Below are 17,665 nucleotides of genomic sequence, written 5' to 3'. Positions count from 1 at the left end.
CAAAAGCTGTAAAAACACTGTCACTTCCTGCCCAGAACCCCAGGATGTCACACCTCACGCGCTAAGAGAAGTAAGTAACCTTCCAACACAGACATATCAAAGACAAAACATAACAACAAGACAATGTCTTTTCTCTGGGACTCTCGGTATGTTATCAATTTTGGTTTTTCATCGTTAACTATACATTTTCAACCAAGCCATACTTGGAATTCTAGCTACCCAAATGCGCAGATTTCGTTTTAATATTCTGCAATCCATTTTTAATCGTACCCGGTGGCCCGGCCCGGCCCGGCCCAGCCCGGCCCGACTTTTCTTGGCCCGACTTTTAGGCCATCCCGCCCTTGCCCAAATACACGCTGCCCAGACAGCCAATGGGATTTCTCCCAGGAAACACTGCCTAGTCGAACCCACTGAGAACTTTCATGACAATATGAAGGCTCCCCAGCACTGCAACCTTCTGCATTATCCAGAATGTCAGAAGTGATGTGCTCCCGGGGGGAGAACCCAGGCGCGAACCTCATTGGAGTCAAGAGATCAGGTGGTACCAAAACAAGGGCACTGAGAACAATGGGTAGCTTGACGACGGTGTACTCTGGATGCACGTGCGACATAACAAAGGCTAGGTCCGCATATTTTGCATGCTTTTCCTGAATCTTGCCATTCACGTTGCTGTCAAAAGAAATAGAAAATAATATCATTATTATAATAATTAGTTATTGGTGAAAGGTTTCCTCTGCGTGCTGTTGAGAGGACGACGAGAGGTAAAACACATGTGAATGGTGCATCGTAAAATCACAAAAACAATGTTGTGCTGAGGAAATGCTACATAGCCATGTCATGTTCTGTTCACTATATTGTTATTAGGTGAAAATGCATCCCTGAACCATTAGAGAATTACGTCAGATTGTGTATTAGATTTGCAGCTTGCTAATGAGTCATGCAGACAGAAGGTCAGTAGAGAATGGCGTTTATCAGTAGGTTATGGGAAGAGAACCAGAACACATTCGTCGTGAAAGATATAATAGAGCAAATAACAAGTCAAGGAAAAGAGGTGTGTCATTCATCCAGTTACGACACATAATGTTCATCCGATTACGACACACATAAGTGCAATGTCAGATACAGGATTAACGAAACAAAACGGTGAGTTGAAACATGAAATCAAGATCAGGTCAGGCTTGAACCGAATAAAAATACAGGTTTGGCGCTGGTAGAGTGGTGAGCCACTCAACGGTGAGTGGTGAGCGAAGCCAATTCACGCCACTCAGTTGCCTAGTGTATTGTGAGCCTGCCCTGTCTGTTGGTGTCGTTGTAGTTAGAGAGATGGACTGAGACAGTGTAAAAGCTGAATGAGTACAAACCTGGTGTTGCGTTTATCTTTGAATGTATGGCAGTACATGAAGGTAATGTGATTAGTTCCGAGTCACGGTCGTCCGACCCCTCACTCCTTGACCTAGCATCCTGCAACGGACCAAGCGAGTGGAGAGCTACCATCTCCCCCTGGCAATGAGGAACGAGTATAATTATATCCAAATTCACATTGTTAAAGCGTTATTCATGAAGAAAGACGACTTACGATTGGTAGTGTTCCATTGGCGTAACACTTCTTTTGTAATATAGACAGTGTAATCTAGATCTAACCTGCCGTATAATTCTACTCTTGCATATTGAAAAGTTAACACCTGTAATAGGGATAGACGCTATATAAGTAGTCCGCAGTTAATACTGTGCTTATGTCTGTCAAGACTGTAGTCACCTGTCCAACGTACACTAATTATACTGTTTATTCCCAATATAGGATGTCTACCGATTAAAAATAACCCGTGTGAAAACCTGTTTATAATATACTCTATCTTAAAATTTGCGACTCAAAAGGGGTCTCATCACAACCAAGTATTACCTAAATATTGCATCTCCTGAAATGCACGCGATTTGACAACACGGACATCCAGCCTACAACTTGTTCAGCTTCATCTGAGCTACTCTATAGATGCACGACACAGTAGGTCAATTGGCACAAGCGGCAGGTCGACCTAAGTTCACTAAAAGGGGAGTGATAGAATGTTAAACGGCGACCTTGTCTCGGCTGTTGGCACATGTCAATCATATCAGATCACCATAAGAGGGACCATGTCGGTAGTAAAACTACTGTAAGTCCCCATGGTCCTAATTATGGTGATCTGCCTTCAATTGTTGGTGACCTTTAGCCCCGTTTTTTATATATTGTTGTAATAATTGGATTTAGATTATTCCTTCAGATGTTGGTGAGTTTTAAACAATTCAACCATGCGTTAAAACCATATACTAAGATTAAAATCAAGGACAATGAAGAATACTGCAAATGAAATGGGATTTACTTACCCTCTCTGGGAGACAATATAAGTTGTCTCACTTGTCACGAGAGTACCTCAGCCAATGGTCACCGGGGGTCTGGGGAACAACGTATTTATCTTACGGAACAAATCAATGATAATTTTCAACTTTTTGCAGCACGGGTACCGGATCGTACACTTCAGCCAACCTGTGTGAATGAAACGATTCGAATCGTGCTTCTTGCTGCTTTTTCGCGTCTTAGTAAGTCGCCGCGATGTCGTTCCCCTTCTTAATATTCACAGTGACTACATTTGAACTTTTTTGTCAAAATTTATTTATTTGACAGAGAGTCAACTGTTTTCGCAGCCATCCCTAGCTTTTGCGGACGATGCAAGAAAAACAGATTTAGAGTTATCTCCCTTCCATCGATTTCCATTCGCAAAACATCGCTAACTTCCGTGTATCATGCGTCATTTAATGTTGTTTGAGATAAGAAGAAAACGTAACTACCACGATGTACCGAATGATGTATTGCAATACACTGGGTACGTTGAAAATAACAGAAGAGCGCTCGGCCAATCAGACAGCGACATTTATGTGTGGTCAGCAATTTTGTTCAGTGTATATGAAAATATATAACCAATCTTCGCTGTTCACAAAATGTCATGCTTTAAGTGATCAGTACATAGTGTGTTCTGTAATGACCAGACAGCTCTGGCGAAATTCCGTCGTGATAAACGTGCATTATCACCAAGCTTGATTGTTTGGAGAATGGTGGGGAAGTGATCACTCCATCATAGGTCATCATTGACCAACCATTCAAATTCATTAAATGAGGGAGAACGGATGAGTGTCAAATCTAGGGCAGAACATGTTCCAGTAGCTAGATGTAGACAGGTGTCTGTGACATCATTAAATATACAGAGATTGCTGTCTGAAATATATTCCTAAAAATGTTGCCTTTATCAGTAATATAGAAACTCCGTCAAAGTGGTTTGTGTCCGCTCATATCGCCCATGCTAATACATTACTTTGGTAGCTGGTCGTACAAATTCTGAAGATTAGACTGTTGAATATTAGAGGAAGGAGGTTTATGCAAACTGCACACAGTCAATGCAATATGCAGAATAAGACGAGTAGCCACAGTTTAGAGATGTGTATTGAGTAGGACAGGCTATGCATGACACAAAATGGAAGCAGCTCCTGTTGCTTTATCTCCTGGAAGAGAACAGGAAAGGTAATCACTGTATCGTCTTTGATTAAAGTTATCGGTATCTTTGAGATATGTCTCTAGAAGACATATTGCTGACGGGTGGATACATTGTAACAACAGCTGTATCTCGTTCTAGTTATTTTTGCGTCCTCTACAACCCCATTGCACTATAGTGGGCAATTGAGTCACGGTGCTTCAATCGGAGATCTTTCACTGGAATGCGTGAATGATAAACTAATCCGCCGCCTGTCCTGAGAGGACAGTGTGACCTCCGTGTCCAGAGGTCTGAGGAATCTGTAAAGGTAAAGGGACAGTAGGAGGCTTGACTCTGTTGATGCTTCCCCTTTTAATCTTCTTAGCCTTATCTGAGGCTGGTTGTAAAGCTGATGTGTCAGATGTTTTGATTTGTGGTTGTTTGGATTTTTTTCTGTCAGAATTTCCACCTGAGATCCAGACCAAGGGAATGTGCCGTAGTTACCTGGTAGGAAGAGGTACCAGCTTTTTACCTTCGAAATATGAAATATTGGTAGTAAATTTGAGGGTTTCTTTATTATTTGTAATATAAGAGGCGGCATGTTGATGCGGCTACATGTCATTTAGCACCTTGATGCTATTCGTGCATTCAGTTAGGTCAAGAGCATCACTACAAAGGGAGATCACCATGTAATTGCGGCAGACTTTGGCTCTATGAACAAAGCTTTGACGTTTGAAACATCGCCGTTGAGTTGGTACATATTCTTTCACTAAGATGTTAAAACTACCAGCCTTTATGCACTTCGGAAGAACCAAAGTGAAAATGTTAAGAAGAATGTAATCAGTTTAATAACTATTCCATCCTCTTTCTACTTTTGATAATAGCTTGTGTCTTGTGTTGTTTAAATTCAGTCACAGCTCTCGCAGCTGATGTTCAGATCTCGGTACATTCTTTCTATCTCGTCAAAAGAGTCAGCAATGTCCATCTTGTTTGCCACAAGCATAGTTGGGACGGTAAGTCCTCCTGATCTCTCTACGACAGACTCGAAGGATTCACTGCACACCATCAAATATACCAAAACGTAGACGTCACAGGAAGGGAGGGTTTGCTTGAAGGGGAGATGTGTCTTTGTTGCTGTGTCCACAGTGTCGACTTTCACATCGCACCCTGGATTCCAAGATCAGTAGTATCTTTTCATATCTTGTTACAACATCTTAATATACTCCTCACAAAAATGGGCAATGAGTATTTTCAGTGTAATAACTTCATCAATCTCGATAGCGATTTTTGCTGGCATGTTACTGAAAGGTAAATATTCAAAGAATACATAACATTTAGTGACTGTGAAACTAAACTGAATTATCTGATAGCATTAATAACATCACCCGATCATTACTGCCCTCAGTAAGAACATGGAAAATGTGTGGCATGAATGTTCACACTTCACACAAGCCGTCTGATCGGTTAAAACCTACCTGTAATTATTCCTTTGACACAAGGCACCCATGAAGAGCCACCTCCTCGTGGTGGGTGCTGGGTAACGCTAAGTGCTCTTCTCCCGTGTGGACCCGGAACAGAATGTGTCCACAGCACCCCATTGCTTGTCGTAAGAGGCGACTAAATTGGGCAACCTGTTTGCCGTGGGTTGCGTCCCGTGTCGGTGGAGGACGGTAGTCTGGTGGTTGAGGGCAGTAGGAGACTGAACCATTTTGCTCCTACTGCTCAACACACCACTTCGGCCCTTACTTCACCTAGACGGGTGATAGAACTGGCCCAGTTCTATCAATCGGCTGGTCACGCCAAGCCCTGAGCTACAACTATGTAATGCTCAAAATTTATAAAACTGTTGCTTTGATTTTTCATGCTTGGCTATTTTGAAATTGTTAGTTTAAACCCATCATTTTATGTATGTTTTTGCCTAGAGTCGTATGCCCAGAAGGCGGTGGCTCATGAGACAGTCTGGTGGAACTATTAATCTTTTAATTTTTCTGCTGGAGTATATCATCCGGGTATCCTTGGTGCTGCAAGCTGGAGATCCACTTGTTTTTAGCATTGTCCTTGTGATACTCCGTGGTGGGTGGGGAGCTCGGATGACGAATCATTACCACTTAGCATGGAATACGAAACCCCAAACAAAAAAAACGAAACGTCCACTTGACATTGATTATGATGAACATCTACCTTCGAAATCTGTTGATTATTGGCCACGTTTCCTACTTCTTGAGACTCTTGATCAAACTCCATTAAAGCTGAATCCGTTTGCTATATCAAAAGGTATCCACGGAATAGCAGGAGAAATTAAAGACGTGAAACGCTTGCGTTCAGGATCTCTGTTGCTTGAATGTAATAGAAAACAACAAGCAACCAATCTGCTGTCCACTGAAATGTTTGTTGGAGTTCCGGTTAAGGTGTCTGCACACAGAACTCTGAACACCAGTAAAGGTATTGTAAGAGATCGAGACCGTCTATTTGCAGATATGACTGAGTTTGACATTGTATCGGAAATGAAGAATCACGGAGTGATAGATGTAAAACGATTTTCAAGCCGGGAGAATAATGAGGTTGTTCCAACTAACACGTACCTGTTTTCGTTCTCTGCACCAAATGCACCCAAATCAATCAGGGCAGGTTACTGCAATGTTAACGTTGATTTGTACATCCCCAATCCTTTGCGGTGTTTTAAGTGCCAGAAATATGGACATGGTTTGAACACTTGCACATTGTCCATTGTGTGTGCTCACTGTGGTGAGAAAACACACACAACAGAAGATTGTGACAGTGATTTTAAAAAATGCACCAACTGCTCAGGCGATCATTCGTCATTTTCTAAACACTGTCCTATTTGGAAAGAACAAATGGAGATAAACAGGATAAAGTTTACTCAAAATATCTCCTTCTCTGAGGCAAAAAAACTGGTACAGAGATCTGATCTTCAAGAAAGTTATGCTACAGTAGCAAAAACACCATCTGAGTCTAGCTCTAAAAGAACAAAATCATCAACAGGCTGCCAAACTACCTTGACTTGGGTAAATTGCAACTCTCCATAGATGCTATACCCTGCTATATCATCACAGACTGAGGAATCACTTCCTAGTACATCCAAGTCTTCTTCTGATCACAAATCATCATCATCTCAGTCACACTCAGAATCTCAACCAACAGCTGATAGTCAACATACTGTTAAAAGTAAACCTAAGCCTAAGCTTGATGCTTCAAAACACCAAAGTGACAGAGCTCCTTAAGGGTCACAAAATAAAATTCAATTGTTCAACAAATATGGGTCTCTTGAAGACATGGACGTTTCTGAAAACGTCCATTCTAGGGCACATAGCTTGTCGCCCTCCAAAAGAGTACGGGGTAGATCCCCAATAAATCCCCCTAAAAGATAGTTTATTCCAACAATATTCTACAGTGGAACTGCAGAGGACTGAGAACTAACTTACATGAATTACAGCTATTAGTCCAAGATTTTACACCTTCAGCGATCTGTCTGCAGGAGACTTATTTAAAACAGACAGATACTTTGGAACTTCGTCATTGCAAAGCATATCATTGCTTTTCACCTCCAGGTGATAAGGCCATGGGAGGATCTTCCATCCTAATCAAAGACAACATTATCCATAGCCCCGTTTCACTTAATACTAATCTTCAGGCCGTTGCAGTACGACTAACTTTGCACGTTGCCTTTACATTATGCTCACTCTATATCTCTCCGTCTTTGACGTTTGCCGAAACCGATCTTCAAGCTCTGTATGACCAACTCCCGAAGCCCTGTGTTATCATGGGAGATTTGAATGGGCACAACCCACTCTGGGGTAGTGTAACTACTAACGCTAAAGGTAAATTGTTGGAAGACTTTTGTTCTGACAATAATTTATGTATTTATAATGATGGTTCCAACACATATTTACACCCTGCGACAGGGACCTATTCTGCTCTTGACTGCTCTTGACTCGTCATTGACAAATTCAGAACTACTAAATGAATTCGAATGGTCAGTCCAGGATGACCTCTGTGGAAGTGACCATTTTCCTACAGGCTAATTGGGCTTTATATGAAACACTGTGTGCGGAGAAACTTAATCCTGAACGTTTTATTGACGTTCCCGATGCTATTAAATGTTTTTCTGAGGAACTGAATTCCATAGCTGATGAGTGTATACCAAAGTCCTCTGCAGTTCCACACATAAGAAAACCATGGTTCAACGATGAATGCAAACAAGCTAGGAAGGCAAGGAAAAAAGCAGAACATTATTTCCGTCGCCATCCTATGGTGCATAATTTAAATAAATTTAAGATTTTAAATGCTCAAGCACGGCATACTTTTAAACAGAACAAACGCCAATCTTGTCAAAATTATGTAGCCAAAATAAATTCTCGGACACCCATGTCCAAGGTATGGAACATGGTCCAGAAAATCAAAGGTAAAGGTACTAAATCTACTGTCCATCATCATAAACACGGAGATCAATTGCTTACTGATAAATCAGATATTGCTAATAAACTGGGTGAAACCCTTGCTAAACACTCTTCCTCTTCAAATTATGTACCTAAATTTCAGCAATATCAAAAACAACAAGAAAAGAAAACTATTAATTTCAATTCTGATAATGGGGAAGATTATAATGAAACGTTTTCTATTCATGAACTCCATACTGCTCTTGATCAAGCTCATGACACTGCTACAGGAGCTGATATCATACATTATCAACTCCTGAAACATTTACCAGAATCCTGTCTGGAAACTCTCCTAAATATTTTTGATGATATTTGGACATCGGGTAACTTTCCCCCTTCATGGCGTGACGCCATAGTAGTACCAATACCTAAACCTGGACGTGATCATACAGATCCATCTAATTATCGTCCGATTTCTTTAACTAGTTGTGTTTGCAAGACCATGGAAATAATCGACTAGTTTGGTACTTGGAAACAAATAACCTTATCACAGATATACAATGTGGTTTCCGTAAAAACAGAAATACTGTCGATCACTTAGTGCGTTTAGAATCATTTGTGAAAAACGCGCTGATTAATAAACAACATGCTGTCTCTATCTTTTTTGACCTTGAGAAGGCATATGACACTACCTGGAAATATGGCATTCTGAGAGATTTACATGATTTCGGTTTGCGAGGTCGTTTGCCTCAATTCATAGCCAAGTTTTTAAATAACAGACAATTTCAAGGCAGTATTTTGTCAGTCACACTTTTTAGTATAAAGATAAACAGTTTATCAAAAGTTTTAAACGATTCAATTGATGGATCGTTACTTGTGGATGATTTTAATATTTCTTGTCGTGGTAAAAATATGCATACCATTGAACGGCAATTGCAGTTGTGTTTAAACAAGATGAATAAATGGTGTCTTGAAAACGGCTTTAATTTTTTTAAATCGAAAACTAACTGTATCCATTTTTGTCGTAAATATAAACCACATAAAGACCCTGAACTATCTCTAGATGGCACACCAGTTAAAGTTTTGACGGAAGTTAAGTTCTTGGGTCTCATTTTTGACTCACACTTAACGTTTTTACCGCATATTAAGTCACTTAAAACTAAATGCCTGAAAGCACTTGACTTGTTGAAAGTGGTATCAAATTCTAAATGGGGAGGGGATCAAGCTACCCTTCTCCGTCTGTATCGATCTCTCGTGCGTTCTAAACTTGATTATGGCTCCATTGTCTATGGTGGAGCCTGCAAAAGCAGCTTAAAACTATTAGATTCAGTCCATCATCAAGGTCTAAGACTTTGTCTTGGCTCCTTTAGAACCTCTCCTGTTGACAGTCTATATGTTGAGGCCGATGAACCATCTCTTGCACAACGCAGTATCAAATTATCTTTACAATATATCACAAAACTATACTCTAACGAATCTAACCCTGCATATAACTGTGTCTTCAATCCTCTGCATGAGGATTTATATAGCAAAAAGTCTTCTCTTGTTCCACCTCTTGGGCTTAGAATAAAGCCGTTTATTGCTGCTGCTGGTATTGAGCTGGACAATATAGCTCCCTCCCGTCTTCTTTCCTCTCCCCCTTGGCAGTTGGTTAAACCACAGGTTGATCTAACATTAATTAAACTTACAAAATCAGAAACGAATGAGTTACAGTACAAACAAGAATATAATCAATTGAAACATACATATAACAATTACAAATCCTTATTTACAGATGGGTCTAAGGACGGTGGCGCAGTCGCTTGTGCTACTGTCATTAGATCCAGAACAATATCTTCTACATTACCAGACAATAGTTCTATTTTTACAGCAGAAGCGAACGCCATATTAACAGCTCTTAAATATATTCAAAGACACCCGACACGTAAACAGTATATAATATATTCCGACTCTCTTTCTTGCCTTCAGACTATTAAAAATATTTCTTGTAAACATCCACTTTTAATAGAAATTATTGAACTGTATAATGATCTTGCTACTGGTAAATACGACATCGTCTTTTGTTGGTTACCCAGTCACGTAGGTATTTCTGGGAATGTGATGGCCGATCTTGCTGCAAACGCAGCACTCACCAAATCTGTGACACCACTTCTTATTCCATAGTCTGATCACAAAGCCCTCGTTAGATCTTATATCCATGATCTGATGCAGAAGAAGTGGGACACCCAAGTGGGTATCAATATATTACATGAAATAAAACCTTACATTGTTATACCCACTTGGGTTGTCAGTCCAGATTTCAAGAGGTCATACTACGACAATGTCGTATTGGCCATACAAGATTTACCCATAACTACCTGTTAAAAGGTGAGGATCCTCCATTTTGTATCCCTTGTGATGAGAGAGTCACGGCGCTGTCAAGCATATTCTGCTTGACTGTGTTGAATTCTCCATCACAAGGGGTAGATATTTCAATGTCAGAAGCATCAAGGACCTTTTTACCACTGTTGATTCTCATTTAGTTATTGGTTTTTTTAAAAGAAATTGATTTTTTGGTTGAATTGTGAGTAATATGTTCTGTAAATAGATGTATTTTAAATCATTGGTAGCTTAGATTAGTAATTTGTATTGTTAGTGGCTGTACCGTCAAAGAGGGTTGAAGTATTGTAAAATTATTGTCCTCCTGAGAGGGTACGTAAGTGCAAAAACATTCGATGTAAATTTAAGTTTACCAGGGTTTTAATCGTAGTATTCTTGTCATTTTAAATTTGGCTAGCATTTCGTACACTCGCCAGCAGCTGAAGGGATGGTGTAAATCCAACTAGGGTCCATGCAGGTAGCAAAGGTACTGTAAGTCCCCATGGTCCCTAGTATGGTGATCTACCTTCTGTTGTCGGCGATCTATAGCCCTTGTTTTATAATGTATTGTCTTCTTTAATTACAATGTTTTAGTTTTTCATGCTGGTTTTATATTCATGTCAGTGATATTCTAGTGTTTTACTGTCCTTTGTTGACAGGTGTTTTATATTACACATATATTCCATTTCGTCCCGTCACGGTATGGCTGAGATATTGCCGATGTGACGTTAAATGTTAACTCACTCACTCACTCCTTTGACACAAGAAGCCCGTCCATGGACGATAGTACGCGAGGACGAGTTATTAATGATGTTGTTTAGATCAACAATATCACACATATGGGCTGGCCTGCACCTGATCTTAATCCCACTTAACATGCGTTGGACATTATTGGAAGTCGTATACGGTCTCCATGTTCACCTATAGACTCTGGACGGGTGAGTGAATGAGTTAAAGTTTAAAGACACATCGGCAATATTTCAGCCATAACATGGTTAAACTGGTGCTAAATTTGAAATACATATTTATAACATCTAAAACCCTGCAGTAAAAGCACTAGAGTATCAATTGATTAAATTATTATTTAAAACTAGCAAGCAAATATCTTTAGTAGACAACTATTTGTTTGGACAATGCAATATAATAATGGGCTATTTGTCGCCAACAACTGAAGGTAGATCACCATACTAGGGTCTGTGGGAAGTTACATTACTTTTGCTACCTGCATAGACCCTAGCTGGATTTACATCATCCCTTTAGCAGTTGGCGTTGAGAATGACCCAGACTTGCTGGAAATTAAAGGGTTCCCTGGTTTGAACTGCCCTAAATCTTTTTCATCATTTTCCATGTTCAGGGATCACATCAAAGAACATAACCAGGTTGTATGCATGAAAGAGCTCCGTCTGGACTTCCACCTGTGTAATGTCTGTGGCGTTCATGTTTTAGGGGAGGATAATCTCAGTGCTCACATTAGCCTCCACCAAGATGTGGATTCCCCAAATGATTGCTGTACATCCTTGTTCCGCTGTAAGATCTGTAGCATCACGTTCCCAAGCAATATGTGTTTCATGAGACATATGGAGAGATGGCACCTGAAGCATTTTCATTCCAACATAGTCGCCAAACTGTATTTCAATGAAAATGATGTTACAGTTTACAAGTGTGTTTGTTATTCTTTATTTGTTGACATTCTGGATTTCAAGAGACATGTTCAGAAGAAACACCTTGTGACTCTAAGAGAACGAATGAGAACAGAAACCGACACATGTGAAAGTATGATAGTCGATGAGGTTTCTGGGCATACCCAGATACTAATGCATTAAAATATACACAATGACCTTGATATTGATTTGAGAAAAACAGTAAGATATAGGCATGATCTTGTACCCGGAAAAAGAATCAACAGAGAGGAAAGAGCTTCAATTTCGAGCAGCAACCCAACAGCAACCAACGGTGAAACTGAAAACTTTGGCACCACGTCAAACTCTGGCAACACAGGAACAAATGGTGAAACTTCAAGTGGCAACACAGCAGCAGCTGATGGTAAAACTGAAAGCTCAGGAAATACAACAACCAATAGTGAAACTGCAGGCAGCGATCCAACAGAAACCAAAGGTGAAACTAAAAAGTCTGGCACCACAGAAACAATTCGTGAAACTTCAAGCAGCAATTCGACCGCAACCAATGTTGAAACTGGAAAAAGTGGTGAATCAGCAGTCAGTGGTAAAATTGCAATCACTGATACAAGAGCAGACAGGCGTACAGCAGAAACAATTATTCAGGTTTCATGTGGTGACAGAACAGCCACAAGTGACGAAAGTTAAAAAGAGATTGCCACAACAGGAAGTGGCCATGCCCCAGTGTGAAGCACCTTTGCTGTATGAGTGTGGGATATGTTACAATACATTTAAAATCCCTGAAGAACTCATTGCTCATGTGAAAACCCACTCTAAGAAGATGCATGAGTTGAACAACCTCAATGGAGGCAACGTGTCCTTCTCTCTTAAGGTGGCTTTGGAACGTGCAGATGCTCTTCAGGCCAGTCCTACAGACAAATCATATGGTTGTCCTGTATGCAAAGAGACCTTTCCACAATCCACCCAGCTCTTAGGCCACTTGCAGACGCACCAAGCACTGAAATAGAGTAATGTCCATATGTCTGTGCTTCACAATTCAACCAGGCCTTGAGTCTGCGCAAACACATGCACTGTCACATGTGGGAGTCGGGGAAGGCTTTGACGGAGCAGGTGGCCAAAGTAGACTCTGTGTAAATGCCAGTCGCAGAGAGTTACCCTTGTGAGAAGTGTGGATTGGTGTTTCGTTCCAAGAATCGGAAGGCTGTCCATGTTCGTTACATTCATAAGCAAATGGCACCAAATAAGTGTACACTTTGTGAGAAGACGTTTTATTCGCCATCGGAGTTGGAGCGACACATGAGGACACACACAGGAGAGAAACCATTTGCATGTGATCAGTGCGGGAAAACCTTCGCTCTTTTAACCACATTAAAGGAGCACCTGCGATCATACACAGGGGAACGGCCATTTAAATGTTCTATGTGTTGCAAAGCATATTCATCGTCATCAATACTTGGACGACACAAGCTCACACATGTTGGTGAACGAAAGTTTAAGTGTGACATCTGTGGTAAGAGTTTCCTATATTCCAACTGACTCACAGTGCACAGGTGACTGTCCATTCGCCTGGAACATCTGCGGAAAGACGTTTACAGCATCATGTCACTATCGTGTTCACATGCGAAACCACACTGTGGAGAAACCTTACAAGTGCACATTCTGTGAAAAACAGTTCAACAACTACGGCAGCCATTACCGACATATTCGTACACATGAGGAGTGGAAGTGCAGTGAGGAGGAAGATGAACAGGAGGACATTCCTGAGGTCTTAGATGTCAAGCAGGAGGTCACATCCATCGACTCCGAAGATGAAGGTGATCTTGAGGGGAAGCTTGTTCCGTTTATGCTGTCATCGGGTCTGAAAACGACCTTGTTGCAAACACAGGGAGTACCAGATAAAAGCAAAGTTGAAGATGGATCAGCTGTTGTGTCTGCAGGGACTGGGGCTTCAAGAACAGCAATAGCCAGTGGTTCCAGTCTATTGACAGGTGCTGATGTGACAACCCCTGCTCAGTTTAAACCCCAATATACTAAATCAAATGTGTCATATGCTCCAAGTACAGCAGTCGCTGATGGATTGAGCCTTGAATACGAGGATGATCAAAAGATTTCTGGTCAGCTGAGCTCACAAGATTCAAATTCTGATGCCCACATGAATCCGGTCAAAGGCAATCTCGGTAGTGTTATGCTTCAGTTACGTGAACTTGTGAAGTCTGCTAAAGCTGGCTCACGAAAGCAACATGTTCAGACTTCAACAGTTTACGCACAGCCTAGCAAAGTGCCCCCTAGTGAAGTGACTCCACCTAGTGTCAATAAGAAGCAAAAGCAGCCATTGACAAGACCCACCACTTCTCCACGGAAGTCGGAAACTGGAGCCATCATGAACAAATCTGGCATCGTAGCCCAGCTGCTCTTGTCTCAGGCAAACAGTTGATGTGAGGCATATGTAATGGAGAAGGGGGTAATACATGCTACACAGAGAATATTTTTATTTCATTTCCCAAATGTTAGGATATTGTGTAAAAATGGTCAGCTCGATGTCTATAAGATGTACCTTTACTCTCTGTATCATGAGTGTGACTGTTTCAGTGAGGTTTGTTGCATTGCTGACATATGTTTTCCAGGAACATTCCATCCATCTAGATTCCAACATGTCTACATGTATAAACACATCCTTAGGACCGAACGTACTGAAAACCACTCAGACCTACAGGTTTTGTTTTCTGCAGGTCTGTATGTCCGACATTTTGTTCCATCCCATATAGTTACAAGTGTTATTTTCCAGAAAATATAATTCTGTAATTTCTAGTTTTTATCTCGATCAGCAATGGCTAGAGCATCTGCTCGTCACACCGAATACCTGGGTTCAATTCCCCTCATAGGTACAATCTGTGAAGCCCTTTTCTGGTGTCCCCTGATGTGATGTTGCTGGAATACTGCTAAAAGCAGTGTAAAACCATACTCACTCACACGAACTGTCAATGGAATGTTTCATTGGTCAGTGTTTTGTGCTGTTGATTGAGGTACATGTAGTAGGATATTTCGTTACAGTTATAGCTTTTATCATTGATTAGATGATTTCAAAGATGATTTTGCTTGTTTTTGAGGAAATTGCTGATTTGACATTTTGTTCCAATGTTGATACAATATTTGCTGATGTATTTGAAATGTTCATGAAAGATTCGCAGATTTTGTGAAGGTGTTTCAAATGTTGATGGAGAATTTGCTTGTTTCAAGAATGTGTTTCAAATGTTGATGAAAAATTTGCTGACTTAATTGTGGGGGACCATTCATAATTAGTGGCAAGGGAGGGTGATAATGAATGGGTCACGCTGGGGTGGGTTGGATGGGATTGGGGATGTGGGGTAGCAATTTTGTATATATGTACTAGGAGTAGTCAGCAATTTTTCGTACGGTAATAATAAGAAAATATGCTTGAATATTATGGGAGGGAGATGGAGGTAATTGATTTTGTACATTGCAAGGGGATCACGTACTCAGTACATAAATCTTAGGGTTAATTCACATTGTACATGCTTCTCCATAACTATCGCACCCATACACACACTCACTCTCTCACACACACACTCACACACACACACACACACACACACACACACACACACACACACACACACACACACACACACACACACACTATGAATCACTGATGGCCCCTGGTCAAGATGTTTATTTGGAATGTATTTCATCAGTAACCAGTGCTCAGTTTGATTAATGGTAATACAAATTTGTCTTTGTTTATTTGTTATGTATATTTAGTTTCTGAGACTCTAAAAGAGTTTGAAGGTAAATTTGGTTTAATGTTGTTGCTTACTTCTCCTTTCAAACACGTACATGCATATTGCATTCACATTCTTGAACAAAAACAGCAGGTCAATACTTTACATTGTTTGACACTAAATTTTACAGTCCATCATGTTGGAATTTGAACCACAGTTGCTGAGGACGTTAAACACAGATTGAGAAATCTTTTCAGCTGTGATTGGACAGTATAGTGTATGAATTAATTAAACATACATTCCTCCAATTACACCTGACAATTGGTTTTTACATGATATCAGTCCTGTGTAACAAGTTTACTTTACTTGTAGCATGGTGTATCATGAAGACAAGGGAGACAACTAAGTAAGTTATTTATCAGATTACCTCCCCCTTACCCACTGTACACATTGATGGAAAAGGTAATACTTCCCCACTGACTTCAATAGTAATGTTATAATTTTTTAAGAAGGGAGCCTGAAGATAGTCGCCATGATGGCAGGCAATTGTTGCAGAAGACAAGTTCTAACCCGGATCGTCATGGGTAAAATGACTACCTCTACCAGTTCCTTTTCCAACAGACTTGGACAGGTCTGTGATGTAATAATTATTAGGTTAAATGATATTTCCTTAAAACAATAAATAAAACTGACACAGTGTCCCTCCTACTCACAGCATCCTTTCTGTCTGCTTATTCGAACTTGCCATGAAGCAAAGATAACTCCGTATCAGTGGGTTTAGCATCCAGTACAGCTAAGTACAAGAAGCAAATCAGACGTGCGGGTTGGCACAAGACTTGAAAGCACCTATGATCACATTCATGTGTGGTGGGGTAGCCTAATGATTAAAGTATTGGCTTGTCATGTCGAAGACCCAGGTTCGATCCCCACATTGGTGCAATGTGTAGAGCCTATTTCTGGTGTCCCTCCGCTGTGATATTTCTGGAATATTGTCAAAAGGGGTGTAAACATACATTATAAGTCATTAGAGTGAAACAGTATAACGCGGTAATAAATCCATGGTAATTTGTCTTCTGTTTTTGTTATACCATAATGCAATCCAGAAATTCAGTGTTTTCGGCTTTACGTACATCGATTTTATTACCCTATTTACAGATTTTAAAGAAGTGTTAAAGAACTGAATTATTTTGTCAACATCTATGCATTTCTGTTAGGTCTTGCTGGTGTCCATTTTCTGCATTATGATCAAATCTCATATACCGAACCAAAAGGGATGAAAGCAAAGGTCTTGTATAACAATACGTACCATACCATGGTAAGAACTGACGGTTTCACCCCTTGTCATCATGTTTAAATATACAACAGTGAATATCGAAAAGTATGGTCAGTATTCACTGGATGTGCACTAATACAAAAAACCCACTAAAATCTGGCTCATATTTCATCCAGTCACATCAGTCAGATTATTCAGTCTTCTCTGATTTTTAACCTACAGAATCTGATTTGCTAATCCCTTGAAAGACTGTATGTGCTAAAGTTGGCAAAGTAGAGCACAAGTGTATGATATAAGCCAAAGATCCAGGAAGACATCAGCCTGCCTACTTCAAAATGCTACCAGGCCTCCATGGATTTAACCAGACCAGACAATCAAAAGAAAACAACTAATTTTTTTTGAACGAAGAGATTATTGTTTTAGTGATCATATCTGTCAGTGCAGTGCTCCAGTGTTCAAACCGTAACCACCAAATCTGAATGTAATGTTTGATTTGAAAAATACAATAGATTGTTAGGTTAGGTGAATTTACTCATATGTATGGAATATGCCATGTGAAGAATTTACCAAGCTCACTGGTCTTGTAACTTTACACCATCTGTCAGTAATCTTGCCTGTCTCAGCGGTCAGACAGGCCTTAATTCATAAACTGACAGTACCCTTCATATTGCACTACTGTCCGTTTGGGTTCAAATGAGAATGATGAATGAACAAGTAACTCGAAATAAGGGTAAGCACACAAAAGGTAAACCAGACACCC

The sequence above is a fragment of the Haliotis asinina genome, chromosome 1 (genome assembly GCF_037392515.1).
Source record: "Haliotis asinina isolate JCU_RB_2024 chromosome 1, JCU_Hal_asi_v2, whole genome shotgun sequence".
In the NCBI taxonomy this organism is placed as follows: domain Eukaryota; kingdom Metazoa; phylum Mollusca; class Gastropoda; order Lepetellida; family Haliotidae; genus Haliotis; species Haliotis asinina.
Note: the sequence above shows the minus strand (reverse complement) of the source record.